The sequence below is a fragment of the Scyliorhinus canicula genome, chromosome 9, assembly GCF_902713615.1.
Source record: "Scyliorhinus canicula chromosome 9, sScyCan1.1, whole genome shotgun sequence".
NCBI lineage: Eukaryota > Metazoa > Chordata > Chondrichthyes > Carcharhiniformes > Scyliorhinidae > Scyliorhinus > Scyliorhinus canicula.
Genome location: NC_052154.1, coordinates 131,549,099 through 131,563,269, shown reverse-complemented (window position 1 = coordinate 131,563,269; position 14,171 = coordinate 131,549,099).

The window sequence follows — 14,171 nt, the reverse complement described above, 5'->3', positions numbered from 1 at the left end:
CTGTGCAGCTGGATCCTTGACTTCCTCATCAACAGACTGCAATCTGTCAGGATAGGTAGCAGCACCTCCTCCACAATAGTCCTCATCACCAGGGCCCCACAAGGATGTGTGCTCAGTCCTTTACTGTGCTCCCTATACACACACAACTGTGTGGCAAGATTTAACTCCAATTCAATCTATAAGTTTGCGGGTGATATGACCGTGGTGGGACGTATCTCAAACAACAACAAGTCAGACTACAGAAGGGAGATAGATCACTCGGTTGCATGGTGTACCGAAAACAACCTCTCTTTAAATGTCAGCAAAACCAAGCAGCTGATCATCGACTTTGGAAAGCGTAGCACGACACACGACCCATCTACATCAATGGCACCGAAGTGGAGATGGCCGATAGCTTTAGGTTCCTGGGGGGTCACCATCACCAACAGTCTGTCCTGGTCCACTCACGTTGATGCAACAGTCAAGAAAGCCCAACAACTTCTCTACTTCCCAAGGAAGCTAAAGAAATCCGGCGTGTCTGCATCGATTCTCACAAACTTCTACAGATGTGCCATAGAGAGTATCCTATCCAGCTGCATCACAGCTTGGTACGGCAACTGCTCAGCCCAAAATCGCAAGGAACTGCAGAGTGTGGTGAACTCAGCCCAACGCATCACACAAGCTTACCACCCTCCCACTGATTCTGTCTGCACCTCCCGCTGCCTCAGGAAGGCAGGCAGCATTATCAAAGACCCCTCGCACCCAAGCTTTGCCCTCTTCCAGACCCTTCCATCAGGCAGAAGATACAGAAATCTGAAGATCTGCACACCCAGACATAGGAACAGCTTCTTGCCCACAGCTACTAGACTCCTCAATGACTCTCGCTCGGACTGATCTGCTCCCTGAAAGACACTATCTCTTTCTCATGTCGTATTTGTTTTGTTTGGCACTTGTTCCGCACTGTAACCAACTACTTATTAGTTGGCGTACTTTGTCGATTATTCTTTTTGTCTACTGTGTACGTTCCCTTGGCCGCAGAAAAATCTTTTTCACTGTACTTCGGTCAATCAATTACCTCTTAATTGGAAAAAAAATAATTGGATACTCTAAACAGTCACAAAAATCAGTAATGTGCGAAAAGCATTTACAAGACACCAAAAACAACCAATATACCAGCTCTCAAGCCAGCACATACCCACCCACCACCACTATACATCCACCCTCGGCCCCAACGATAGCCCCACCTCAACGGAAAGGTGCCCAAATCAGCAGGACGGACCACCACCGGAAAAGGACACACTGGTGCACAGCATGGTGTGAGAGAGAGGACACAGTTGAACCTGAAACAGTTCCTGTAAACAAACCACCAGCTGCAAAGCCAGCATACGGTCACCTTTTCCCCATCCTCCCCAATGGTAGCCCTATATTGGTGGAAAGACGTCCAAACAGGCAGCACAGACCACCGGAAAAGGACACACCGGCGCCCAGCCCTAAAGCTAGCCCCACATCGGTGGAAAGGGACCCAAATCAGAAGTCAAATGAGGCATGGCGGTAGAGAGAGAGAGAGAAAACTCCCATCACAAAAAAAAACAAGACAAAAATACAGAAAAACCACAAGAAACTCAATAAACAATTAAGTACAAGGCAAAGCTGCCAGCACTCAAGCCAGCACACACACGCCTCCCTCACAGCCCCCCCCCCCCCACCTCCCAGCTCCAGTCCAACAGCCCCACATCAGTGAAGAGATGCCTGCAAGCAACTCAGTCCACCCAAAAAGCTCAGCAGCACACAGTTGAGGAGAGAGAGAAAGAACACCCCTCCCTTTCACTAGCACCAGGAAGGACCTGTCAACCCCCAGTGCACAAAAGCAGGAGGGCCGCAACTGGCGAGCACCCAGCCACTAGGCCGAAAATAACAATACACAACAAAAAAACAATAATAACCATACAATCCCCCAACAACAAAACAAAATCAACATCAGTACAAGAAGTACGCATAGTCAATTGAGCCACTGCTCTGCTGCTCTCACAGTTCTGGCATCCGGTCTCTAGACACCATCCAGTCCAAAATCGCAAATGCGAGTCCGTTCTACTCCACTTTCAGCCCAGCAGCGGGCCAACCAAAATCCACCCCATGCTGCACTCCCAGCCGATAAGCAGAATGGCAGTCAGTAACAAGTACAGGTCCCAGGCATGGCTACTGCAGGAAAGCTCTCATCTCTCTCTCCCCTCCAAGAAACTGGCAGCATCAACAATCTTGCCCTCCATCCAATTGGTCGTAGCACCGTTCTCCCTTGCTGTAGTCCAGGCTTCAAAGTCCGGAAAAGGCAGTCAGCATACAGAATAACAAACCAGGTCCAGAAACAGAGTTACAGCCAGAAGCAGCAGGAGCTCAGAGAAAAATTCCTCTCCAAAACCTCAGAGTGTGAGATACCCAAGTGACTAGGGGGCAGAGCTCCCTCCTAATTGGAGGAGCTGCCCACAGAATAGAAACTCTAACCTGGATGCAGTTCGGGGAAGGAGACACTGCGGGGACTGGAGAGTGGAGAGGAGTGATTATTGTGACTCGTGTGGAATAAAGTGAGTTGTACCCTGTCAGCCTGGTCTCTTGTGGAGTCTTTGCCTCCATCAACAACACTGTGGATCAAGTTTAGCTGCCATAAGAGGCAAGTGCTGTGACGTCGGATTGTTTTTCAACTACTTCGGGAGGCCGCTCTTTGACCGTCAGGCATGGCAGACATAGCCTTTTGACCCCGATTCAGACAATTGGGCCCAGTATGTTGAAAGACTTCAACTATTTTCCGCATTAACGCCATTACCAGTGACAAGCGACAGATGTCATCTTACTGACCGCCATTGGTGGACCAACTTATGCATTGATCAGGAACTTGCATTACCCAGACAGGCCGGACGGGTTGTCATTCACCATGCTGATAGACCGGGTGGGCCGTCACCTAAATCCACAGCCACCAATTGTGGTCCGACGGTACTGATTCCATACCCCAGTAGATGCCGGTGGAGTCCACACGGGAATTCTTAGTAAGTTTAAGAGGATTCACTGCCCCCTGCGAGTTAGGAGCGGCCCTGGCTGAATCGCTGTGGGACTGCTTCGTTTGCAGGCTTTGGGACCGGGAGACGCTGTAAATGGAGACCCCCTGACCCTTGACAAGGCCAGTGACATAGTGCTCACTCAGGAAAGCTCCAGGAACTCCAGGGTCTGGTGGTCCTGAACATTGGGTGTCACCGAGACCATTGACCGACGGCTACCGGAAACAAAGTGACGAGGACTTCCCAGTCGGACACCACCGCAGGTCCCGCAGCTGGTGCCGCGACCCGCCCCAGAGCGACCATGGAGCTTTCCCCTGAAGTAAAAAGCTCACCATTATTCTTATTCCCCCCTATACCAAAAAGGGTCAAATAGGCATTCTAAATGGTGAACAGGGATTCTGACTCCCTGACTCCTGTGCAGACTTAGGTGCGTGCTATTCGGGTCAATCTATATTTTCAAGTTATCCCCCGGTATAACCCATATCTTCACAGAAGATTTCATCTACTTACCACTTAGTAGCATCGATCCTGGGTCCCGCGTTGCTAAGTAAGCAAAGTAGACTTTGTAATAACTCACTGTTTCAGGTTAAAACTTTAAGTTATTTTATTATTATATTTTTTCTTTTAAAAGATGCAATCACTGTCCTTACAGAAAAGCAAAAAGATCTTGCTTCTGGATTCTCCTGGTTGGTTGAAAAGACCTTCAGGTCTACCTTGACAATCTCTCTTCTTTATCTTTGGTTTTCTCCTGATGGATTCGCTGTTCTGCTCGGTTTCTGTGTTCTATCCTTCCCATGACCAGGGGCAGCTATGAGAGCTGACTCTGTTGGCTGTTACCGATTTAGGGTTTATATTTCCCTTACCACAGTTATCAAGTTTATATGACATTATCGTAAAGTAACTTTGTTTTGCTCTTGATTGTTCAAGGTACCTTTAATCTTAATTACTTCTAACACGACTATGTATTCATGTTAAGCGTAACTTTAACTCATCGAACTCTGATTACATTTTTTTCCTTTGTAATGTTCAAAAATGCTTTGATCCGAGAGGGGTTCTTGTTCCTGTCACTTCTAAAGTTGCTTTATTACCAAATAGTGCCCTTAGCTTGTCCGAACTCTGGCTCCGATTTGGGGTTAACCTGTGTTCTCGTGGACACGTCATCCCCGGCTTCCCATATTCACCTGGTGTCAGCAGAATTTCATACCTAAACATTTGTCACCCAATTCAACTGACAATCTGGCCATTCTTTTTTAGCTGCTTACTAAAATAATTAACTTCAAAGAAGGTGTAAAATATATTTTTTTTCATGCGAGTAAAAGTTCAAACTGCTTTGACTTGAAAGACAGACATCAATTTTACAGCTTGGGCAGTCACAAACTGTCTTCTTAACGCCTGTTTAATAAAGGCTTTCTGCATTTCAAAACTTTATTTTGCAGCTGCTGTTAACCCTTCATGGGATTTTTCCCTACATTTTCTCATGTACTCTCTGGTCAGGTTTGCCAGACTTCCATGTTTCAAATTACATATTTTCCCATTTTCTACTTTACACCCCGACTCAGCATTCCTGGATAACAGACGCCAGTATCGAGCGGGAAACCAAAGCCAGGAACGAGGCTCGGGGCAATAATGTGAGGGCACTTTCCCCCGGCAACAAACAAGTCACCATTTCCTCACAAGAGGCCGCACACATTTCCTGAGGACTTGGATGCTGAGGGGCCAACCTACCGCTGCTCTGTGTGAGTGGCCCCAGAAAAGCACCTATCTGGGTGATGCTGCTGTTAAGCGGACAACCCACCGAGATGGAACTGGACACGGAAACGGCGTCAGTCTTCGCACGTTTGCCACCATCTGGTCTGGTCTTCAGAAGCGAGAGCTTCGCGACATGGGGTCCCGACTGGCCTCATATACCAGGGAGCCCTTAGAAATTGAGGGCACCGCCCATGTGCCTGTGGCATACGGAGATCAGTCCGTGTGCCTACCATTGGTGGTAGTCCAAGGCAACGGGCCCACCCTATTGGGGCACGATTGGCTGCGACACCTACATTTGGATTGGCAATGCGTGTGTCAGATGCACCCCACTGGGCCGGATGGCTGTCCAAATTCCCATTGGTTTTTGCCAAAGACCTCAGGACCATTAAAGTACCTATGGCCATGATAAATGTGGAGGAAAATGCCCAGCCCGGTATTTCGCTCCCGCCCTGTGCTGTACGCATTTCGCGCTAAGATGGACCAGGAATTGGACCATTTGGAGCAGCTGGGGATTATTCACCCTGTCCACTATGCTGATTGGGCCGCACCCATGGTCCCCATGTTGAAGCCATATGGGTCGATCTGGCTCTGTGGGAACATAAAATGACCGTAAACTGGGTATCCCACCTTGACCCTCGTATAGAGGATCTCTACGCCCGGCTCAGCGGCAGAAAAATGTTCACTAAGCTGGACATGAGCCACGCGTAGCTGCAGCTGGTGCTCGAGCCATGTTCCCAAAAATACATGACAATTAATACCGTTCGGAGTCTCTTCAGCAATATGTCAGAGGGTTTTGGAGAACATCTTGCGAGCAATGCCAAGGGTGGCCGTCTACTTGGACGATGTTCTCATCACCGGGACCTTGCCTCAGGAACACATGGAGAACATAACCGAGGTCCTCGAGCGATTTGCTTGGGCCTGGATCCACCTCAAACAATTAAAATCCTTATAGTTTGGGAGCAGAAAGCACCAGGGATCCCCCCCCCCCCCCGCCCGACCCCCATCAAAAGAGGAGAAAGCCATGGCCATCTCGGATGGGGCAAGAGATTTAGATTTGGAACTATCCAATATAGGGTCCAAAACACAGTTTGGGTCACCTCCTAGAATCATCTGGTGTGGGGCGGCACAGTAGCACAGTGGTTAGCACTGCTGCCGCACAGCTCTGAGTACCTGGGATCGATCCCAGTTCTTGTGGAGTTTGCACATTCTCCCCTGTCTGCATGGGTCTCACCCCCACAACACAAAGATGGGCAGGGTAGGTAGATTAGCCATGCTAAATTGGGAAAAAAGGAATTGGGTACCCTAAATTTATATTTAAAAAGAAAATCATCTGGTGTGAGTCAAGGCTGGGGAGAGAATTTAAAAGAGAATTGATGAAGTTCGTGTCATCCCAGTTAGGGGCATAGATGTTGATCGCGACTACTGGAGTGTTCACCAGGGAGCCACCCACAGTAATATAATGACCATTAGGGTCAGCTATAATCTGAGAGGAGGAGAACTGAATTCTCTTATTAATTAAAATTGCTATGCCCCTGACCCTGCCATTAAAACTGGAGTGAAAAACCTGCCGAACCCAACTCTGGCCTCTGTAACCTGGCCTGGTCCTTGACATGCAAGTGGGTTTCTTGCAAGACAACATCGGAGTTTAAGCTCTTAAAATAGGCGAATCCCTCAACTGTTTTACTGGGCCATTCAGACCCCAACCATTCCAGGTGACCAAACGAATTGGAGGTCTCCCACCAACCCTCAATCCAGAGTCAGCCATTCCCAAAGAGGAATACTAAACAAGGGACACTGAAAAAGCAAAGTAAAGGAGTCCACCTAAGATGGCCACCGAGTAAGTCAGATGACTCGACAGAAAAGAACCCACGAACACCATCAGCAAACTAATACTCCCCCCTCCCCACCTCAACAGCGCCATATTAGAACAGTAAAAAACAATACCCTATCCCAAAACCCACAGTTAACAAAACGCAAGCAACTATATGTTCTAAGCTCATTCTCACAGACTAATTGTGAAGAGGTGCAGGAAACCCTCTATCTCCGCTTCCATTTGCTAACCCCTTCATTAACAGAGACACTCCCAAATAGAAAGTAAAACCTTTACTAATTTACAACACCACATTATTGTTCAATTATCAAACACAACAACAATGATGAAAAGAGTAAGGGAACAACAAACTGATGACAAACAAACCCCAAACTTAAAAATATGAAATATGAAGTTAAAAGCAAATTACCGGAGGCTGGGATCTGAAACAAAAACAGAAAATAGTGGACAATCTCAGCGGGTATGACAGCATCAATAGAGAGAGAGGGGAACTAATGTTTTGTATCTGGATGGTTCTTTGTCATGGCACTATGAAGTTCCTGTTCGCAGGACCATAAAATAAAATAAACATGAATTAAACAGTGCCCAATTTGAGCTCTCGAACAAAGGAGTCTGCGTCCTCTGGCAAATCAAAAAAGGGGTCCTTCTCCCCAACAGTCACTCAAAGGCGAGCCAGGTAAACCATTCCGAATCTGACTCCATTTTTATACATGATGGCTTTCACTGCATTGAGGACAGCTCTTCGGTTTGCAAGGTCCGCACTCAGATCTTGATGCAGCCTGATGGAGTGACCCTCCCACTTTACTTGTCACTGCTGTCCAGCCCAGCGAAGGACCTGTTCTTTTTCTTTGAAGCTATAACATTGTACGATGACCGCGTGAGGTGGAACTCCAGGTCGAGGCTTTGGTCCAGCTAACGTTGATTCTGACGTAGATTAATTTTCTCTGGTTTTCAAGAGCACATAACGATTTGTTCTTGAAACCAACCCTTCCTCTGTCTGTACATTGTAGGGACGAGGTGCTACTTTTTCAAGTAAAATGGTTTTTCTTGACCAATTGCCTGAATCTTCTATTCTCACAATGTCTTCACTGCTCAGAAGTGGTAAAGTTCAAGACACTCTATCATAGAACTGCTTTTGTTTTGCTTTAATGTTTTGCATTTCCTGCAGTACCACTGCATTCTCCTCCTTTTCCAAGTATGGAAGTGTGGTATGCAACCTTCTATTCATGAGTAATTACTGGCGGTCCACCATTTGACAATGGAGACACTCTATAACTCAATAGTGCGAGGTATGGATTAGATTAGCTGTCCATTGCCTTCTTCAACAATTGCTTGACAATACGTACACCTTTTTCGGCTTTTCCATTGGCTTGTGGGTACAACGGACATGATGTGACGTGATTGAAATCATACATGACTGCAAAGTGTTGCCACACTTTACAGCTAAATCAAGGACCGTTGTCACTCACAACAGCTTGAGGAATTCCATGTCTAGCAAAAATTGACTTAGTATGCAGTATTACACTGCTTGCCATTATGCTTGACAGTAGAGCCATTCTGGAATAGTTTGAAAAATAGACTATAATTAAATAATTTTTCCCTCTTGGTGAAAGAGATCCATAGCTACTTTCTGCCATTGTGCTGTAGGTAAATCAGATATTTGCCTAGTTTCTCTTGTTTGCTTGCAATGATGCGTATGGCATGTGTCACAACAACTGACCATCCTGTCAATATCCTGGTTTATACCGGTCCAGTAAACAGACATGAGCTCTCTGTTTACACTTCTCAATCCTGAGATGTCCTTCATGTATCCTCTTAATTTCCCCCCCCAACCTTATCCACCTTTCCTGCACCTTTCTCCTCTTTGCTTCCCCCTTCCCCTTCCCCCACACCTACAGTTCATCCTCTGATGTTAGTTTCCCCGCTGTTTGACCTTTCACATCTTTTGTCCTCTCTGGGGACTGCCATTAACACTCTTTCCCCTTGGTATCTGTGGCCATTAGCACCCGGTTTCCCTGGGTTTCTGTGGCTATGACTCATCTTTCATTCTCACTCCACAGTATAAATATTTCCCACTTTCTCTGTCTGTTAGCTTTGACAAAGAGTCATTGGACTCGAAACGTTAGCTCTTTTCTCTCCCTACAGATGCTGCCAGACTTGTTGTGATTTTCCGCATTTCCCCTTCCTCTTAAGTACATCCTTGCGAAGAGATTGAGGTATAATTACAGTGTTCAAACAAAGTACCACTCCATTATTGATACTGAGTTCAGATCTTATATTGTAGAACTCCACACATTGACCTCTGGGCCAGTGTGAGTTGATGTTCCTCATCACCCCGTGAAGAGTTTGATCCTTCCTGGTCTCTTCTTGGATCTCACGTAGTTTTGTATCTGATACTGGTAGTAGTGTGGAAATAAGATTTATATACAGATCTACATCTTCAGCAATTTCACTACTAATATTTTGTATCGGCGCTCTTGATAATGCATCTGCTATAAACAAATATTTGCCTGCCGTGTAGATGAGATTGAAGTCATAGCGTTGTAACTTCATCATCAATCTCTGAATGTGGGGCAGCACGGTGGCCTAGTGGTTAGCACAGCTGCCTCACGGCGCTGAGGTCCCAGGTTCGATCCCGGCTCTGGGTCACTGTCCGTGTGGAGTTTACACATTCTCCCCGTGTCTGCGTGGGTTTCGCCCCCACAACCCAAAAATGTGCAGGATAGGTGGATTGGCCACGCTAAATTGCCCCTTAATTGGAAAAAAATAATTGGGTAATCTAAATTTAAAAAAAAAAATCTCTGAATGTGTGGAGACATTTGGTTGAGATTCTTCTTGATGATGTTAACCAAAGGACGATGATCTGTCTCAAGTGTGAAAGTTAGAAGCCCATACATGTAGCCGTGGAATTTCTTCAAGCCTACAACTAAACATAGGCATCCTTCTCCCATTTGAGCGTACCTCTGCTCTGCTTTCATCATGGATCGTGACGCATATGCGACTGGTTTCCGATCGTCATGTTCGAGTTGCAGAAGAACTGCTCCTAGACCATCTTTGGAGGCATCTGTTGACACTTTTTACAACGCAATTGCAACACAACCATGATATCTCTACATATTGTGCTAAATTATTAGGTTTCTAAAAGATAAATGGTTTGTGGGGCCAGAAAAGAGGGTTAGAAAAAAATCAGCTTTCTAGTGGGAGTCACCTTGTGCATGTTCACTCCCTACATTGCATCACCAAAAGTTGAGGTATCCATTTAAAGGGACACAGCAGACGTCTCAAGTACCTTGGAAGTGTAGTCACTTTTGTAGTGTAGGAAACACAGCCACCAATTTGTGCACAGCAAGCTTCCACAAAAGCAATGTGATAATGAGCCGATTATCCAGATAATCTGTTTTTCTGCTGTTTGTTGAGAACACCCCTGCCCTTCTTTGAAATAATGCCATGGGACATTTTACATCCACCTGACCAGACCTCAGTTTAATACCTTAATGGTGCCTTTCTCAGTGCTGCACTGGAGTGTCAGGCTAGAGTTTTGTGCTCAAGTCCTGGAGTGGGACTTGAACCCTGAACCATGTGATTCACAGCAAGAGTACAACCACTGTGGTTGGGGCTGGCATTACAGGTATAGAGCTATCAAAAAAGTATAATTCAGGACACTCTCTACTCATGCATTAACCACACAGTAATGGTTTACAAGTCATCTGAATCAATCATTTCAGTGTAATCATATGTTTGGAAAGTTGAAATGACCTGTTGTTCATGTACAAGCCTATGCAGGTATACACAGCATTCCCATTTTATTACATCTCCCAATATTCTGCATTCTCCTTAAGTTGTTCACTCTTGCTTGGGTTGAAGTGCACTACATCCATCTACTGGTAGCTTATCAAAATGGAATAAACATTTTTTGGTTGTAAGTCTGCAACTATATCGTAGCATGATGACCAATGCTTGAGCCCCCGCTATCAACAATCTATATCTATGACTTAGGGTAATGGGCTGAATGTGTATCCAGGTTTGCAGAAGATACAAGCTAAGTAGAAAAGTAAGCCGTCACGAGGTTTCAGAGATTGCAAAGGGACGTGGACAGATTGGGTCAGTGTAAGAATGCTGCAGATCAAATATTTGTAGAGAAATGTAAAGTTAACCACTTTGTTAGGAAAAATAGAGAAGAGCAGAGTATTTTTTAAAAGGTGAGTGGGTGGAAAGTGTTGGTATTCATAGAGACCTGCCTCTTCTTGTACATAAATCACACAAAGTTAACATGCAGACACAGAAAACAATTAGGAAAGCAAGGAGATTGGGTGAACCAATAAAGAATATCTTCCTATAATTGTGTACAGCTTTGATGAGACCACACCAAAAAATATATCACAAAAACAGATTACGTGTTTATTATTACATTAATGTTTGTGGGAGCAGTTTGTGTGAAAATTGGCTGCAATGTTTTTTACATTACAACAGTGCATAAGAAGCATATCAGAAAATGGGCCTTTCAGTTAAATGGCTGCAAAATTAAGGTCACACAACACAACATCTACCCCATTGATTAAGATCAAAAGCCAGATCCTGGAAGGTGTGGACCAATTTCCATACCTTGAGAACCTACTCTCAATGAACGCAGACTTAGACAGCAAGATTCATCATTGCCTCCAATGAGCCAGATCAGCTTTCAGCCAGCTGAGGAAAAGAGTATTTTGAGGACCACAAACTCAATTCCAAGACTAAGATATTAGTTTACCAGGAAAGATTCAGAATTCTTATGCTCCCAGATGCTTCAGAGAATTGGGCAACCTAGAGCAGGGACCTCAAATCACTGGCATGTATCACCAATGGTACTCCAAATCTGGTGGCAAGAAACGCAATCCAACGGGAGTATCCTCTGCCAAGCCAACATGTCCAGCACCAAGGTGTTAATCACTCAAAAACAGCTTGGCTGGGTAGGATGTGATGTTCAAGTGCCTGACACCAGACTCCTGAAACACCTCTTCCAGTCAGAAATCAGTAGCAGACTCCCAGGAGGGCAGGAAAACACGAGAGGGATCTCCTCAAACCATCCCTGAAGTTATCAAACATCCCTGCCAACCCCTGTCTGTGACTAACCAAAATGGAGAAAGTTAATTTGGAGAAGCACCGAACATATCGAGAGACTTTGTCAGGAACATGTAACAGCAAAATCAAGGCATTGGAAAGAATGCAACAAACTTCCCAACAACTCACCTACTCAACCCTCCAACCGCCACCTGCCCTGCAATTGGCAGAGTCTGCAGAAACACATTGGACTTCCCAATTACCTCAGAACCCATTGCACCAGGGTGGAAGCATGCCATCCTTGGTCCTGAAGAACATCCTAAGAAGAAGACAACAACAGTGAGTTCACTCAAAGGGTTGTGAATCTTTGAAAGTCTCTACTCAAGAGAGCTATGGTTGCTCAGTCACTGAGTTTATTCAATAGATTAATGGATACTAAGCAAATCAAGTGTTATGGGGATGGTCCAGGAAGATGGAGTTGAATTATGGGATGATCCAGCATCTTGTTGAATGATAGAGCAAGCTTTAGTGGCCAAATTACCATTTTACTATTTTTTATGATAGACATGAACTTACATTCCTATATCTCTTATTATGTCCAGGAATATATTCCAATAGTTTTATACTGATGATAAAATGCTATGTGGGTGGAGAGAATCCAGCGTTCAGTAGCAGAACACAAATAAAGTATTCAACTCAGGATACGTGCTTGAAACAACTGTTACCGCCATATAATGGCTGCCATTATTTGGCACTAGGTTGATCCCAGAGTTGAGGGGGTTGGATTAAGAGGAGAGGTTGAGTAGATTGGGACTGTACTCGTTGGAATTTAGAAGGATGCGGGAGGATCTTATAGAAGTGTGGTGATATGCATCACTTAAATACACAAGGGGTTAATGTAAATACACGTAGACTAGCTAGACACTAGAGGGAGCACCAGAGACATGACACACAGACATTCAATTAGTAGGTCAGTAAGATAGGACACGACCAATGGGCATTCAAGACACACACAGAGGTGACTCTACCACAGGAGGGCATTACACCAACCCATATAAAAGGACACGGCACACATGCTCAGTCTCTTTCCAGTGGAGACACTTAGTGAGAACACAGGGTTGATTGAAACACATCACACCCACCACGTGGATTGTAGCAGACTGGTTGGTTAGTCTGAGTAGCTATAGCAGGATTAACAGGAGAGTCGAATCCAAGTAGGAGAATTGTTAACAGTTTAATAAATGTGTTAAAGCTATCTCCAAGTCTGAACCTTCCTTTGTCAGAGTGCACATCAAAGAAGCAGCTTATGCTACGTCAAGAGCATAACAAATCAAGAAGCATATAAAATTATGAAGGGAATAGATAGGCTAGATGCAGGGAGGTTTCTTCCACTGGCGCGTGAAAGCAGAACTGGGGGGCATAGCCTCAAAATAAGGGGAAGCAGATTTAGGACTGAGTTGAAGAGGAACTTCTTCACCCAAAGGGTTGCGAATCTATGGAATTCCCTGCCCAGTGAGGCTCCTTCCTTAAATGTTTTCAAGGTAAAGATAGATAGTATTTTGAAGAATAAAGGAATAAAGGGTTATGGTGTTCAGGCGGGAAAGTGGAGCTGAGTCCACAAAAGATCAGCCATGATCTCATTGAATGGTGGAGCAGGCTCAAAGGGCCAGATGGCCTACTCCTGCTCCTAGTTCTTCTGTTCTTATGTTCTTATTCAGGTCAAAAATAGAGGGGAATGGGGCAGACCCATTAAATGTGGTGGAGGAGGTTTATGGAAGTCCTTAATGAGAACTGGATTTTTTATTGTCAGCAGAGTTCAGCCACAGTTTTGTTTTGTGGCAAATTTGAGATGCCTTTAAGATTGCATTGTTCTCAGGCTTTAAGAATGCTTTTCATTGGGAATAGTTTTGAGCTGGACAGTGATCATGGCACAAGACTGCACCAGAAGTTAAGCTAAGCTTTCAGTCAACAGCTAAAGCCTTGCTAAAAGTTGTAAGCAAGTTCTACTGCTTAGGATTAACTCTGTCAGATAACTGACAATTAGATCATTTTTATACAAGGCGGCATCACATTTCATCAGTTAACAAAGCATATGATTAATATTATGAAGTTACCATTGAATAGCAAAATATGTGTCTACCAAGCATGTGTCCTAACTGCTGCAGAGCAATGAGACCAGACGTACTTACAGCAGGTATGAAATCTTAAACTCTTCCAATACCTGCTGTTTTCCCCGTATTCTAATTATTGCTAGAGGAGATAATGTTCCCGACACTGAAGCAATCAAAGAAACCAGGTTGTCATGATGGGCACATTCCAAAAGATCTCTTGAATGGAGAAATTACATATGATTCAAGACTGCTGGGCTGACCTAGACTAAAGTTTAAAAATACTTGGTAAAGTAAAGTAAAACTTTTTAACATCAATACTGCAAGCTGGGAAGATGTGGCTAACAACAGGCCATACTGGCAGCTTTGCTGGATCAAGGAAACAAAGATGCTGCTGAGAGGTGACTGAGAGAGAGGAAA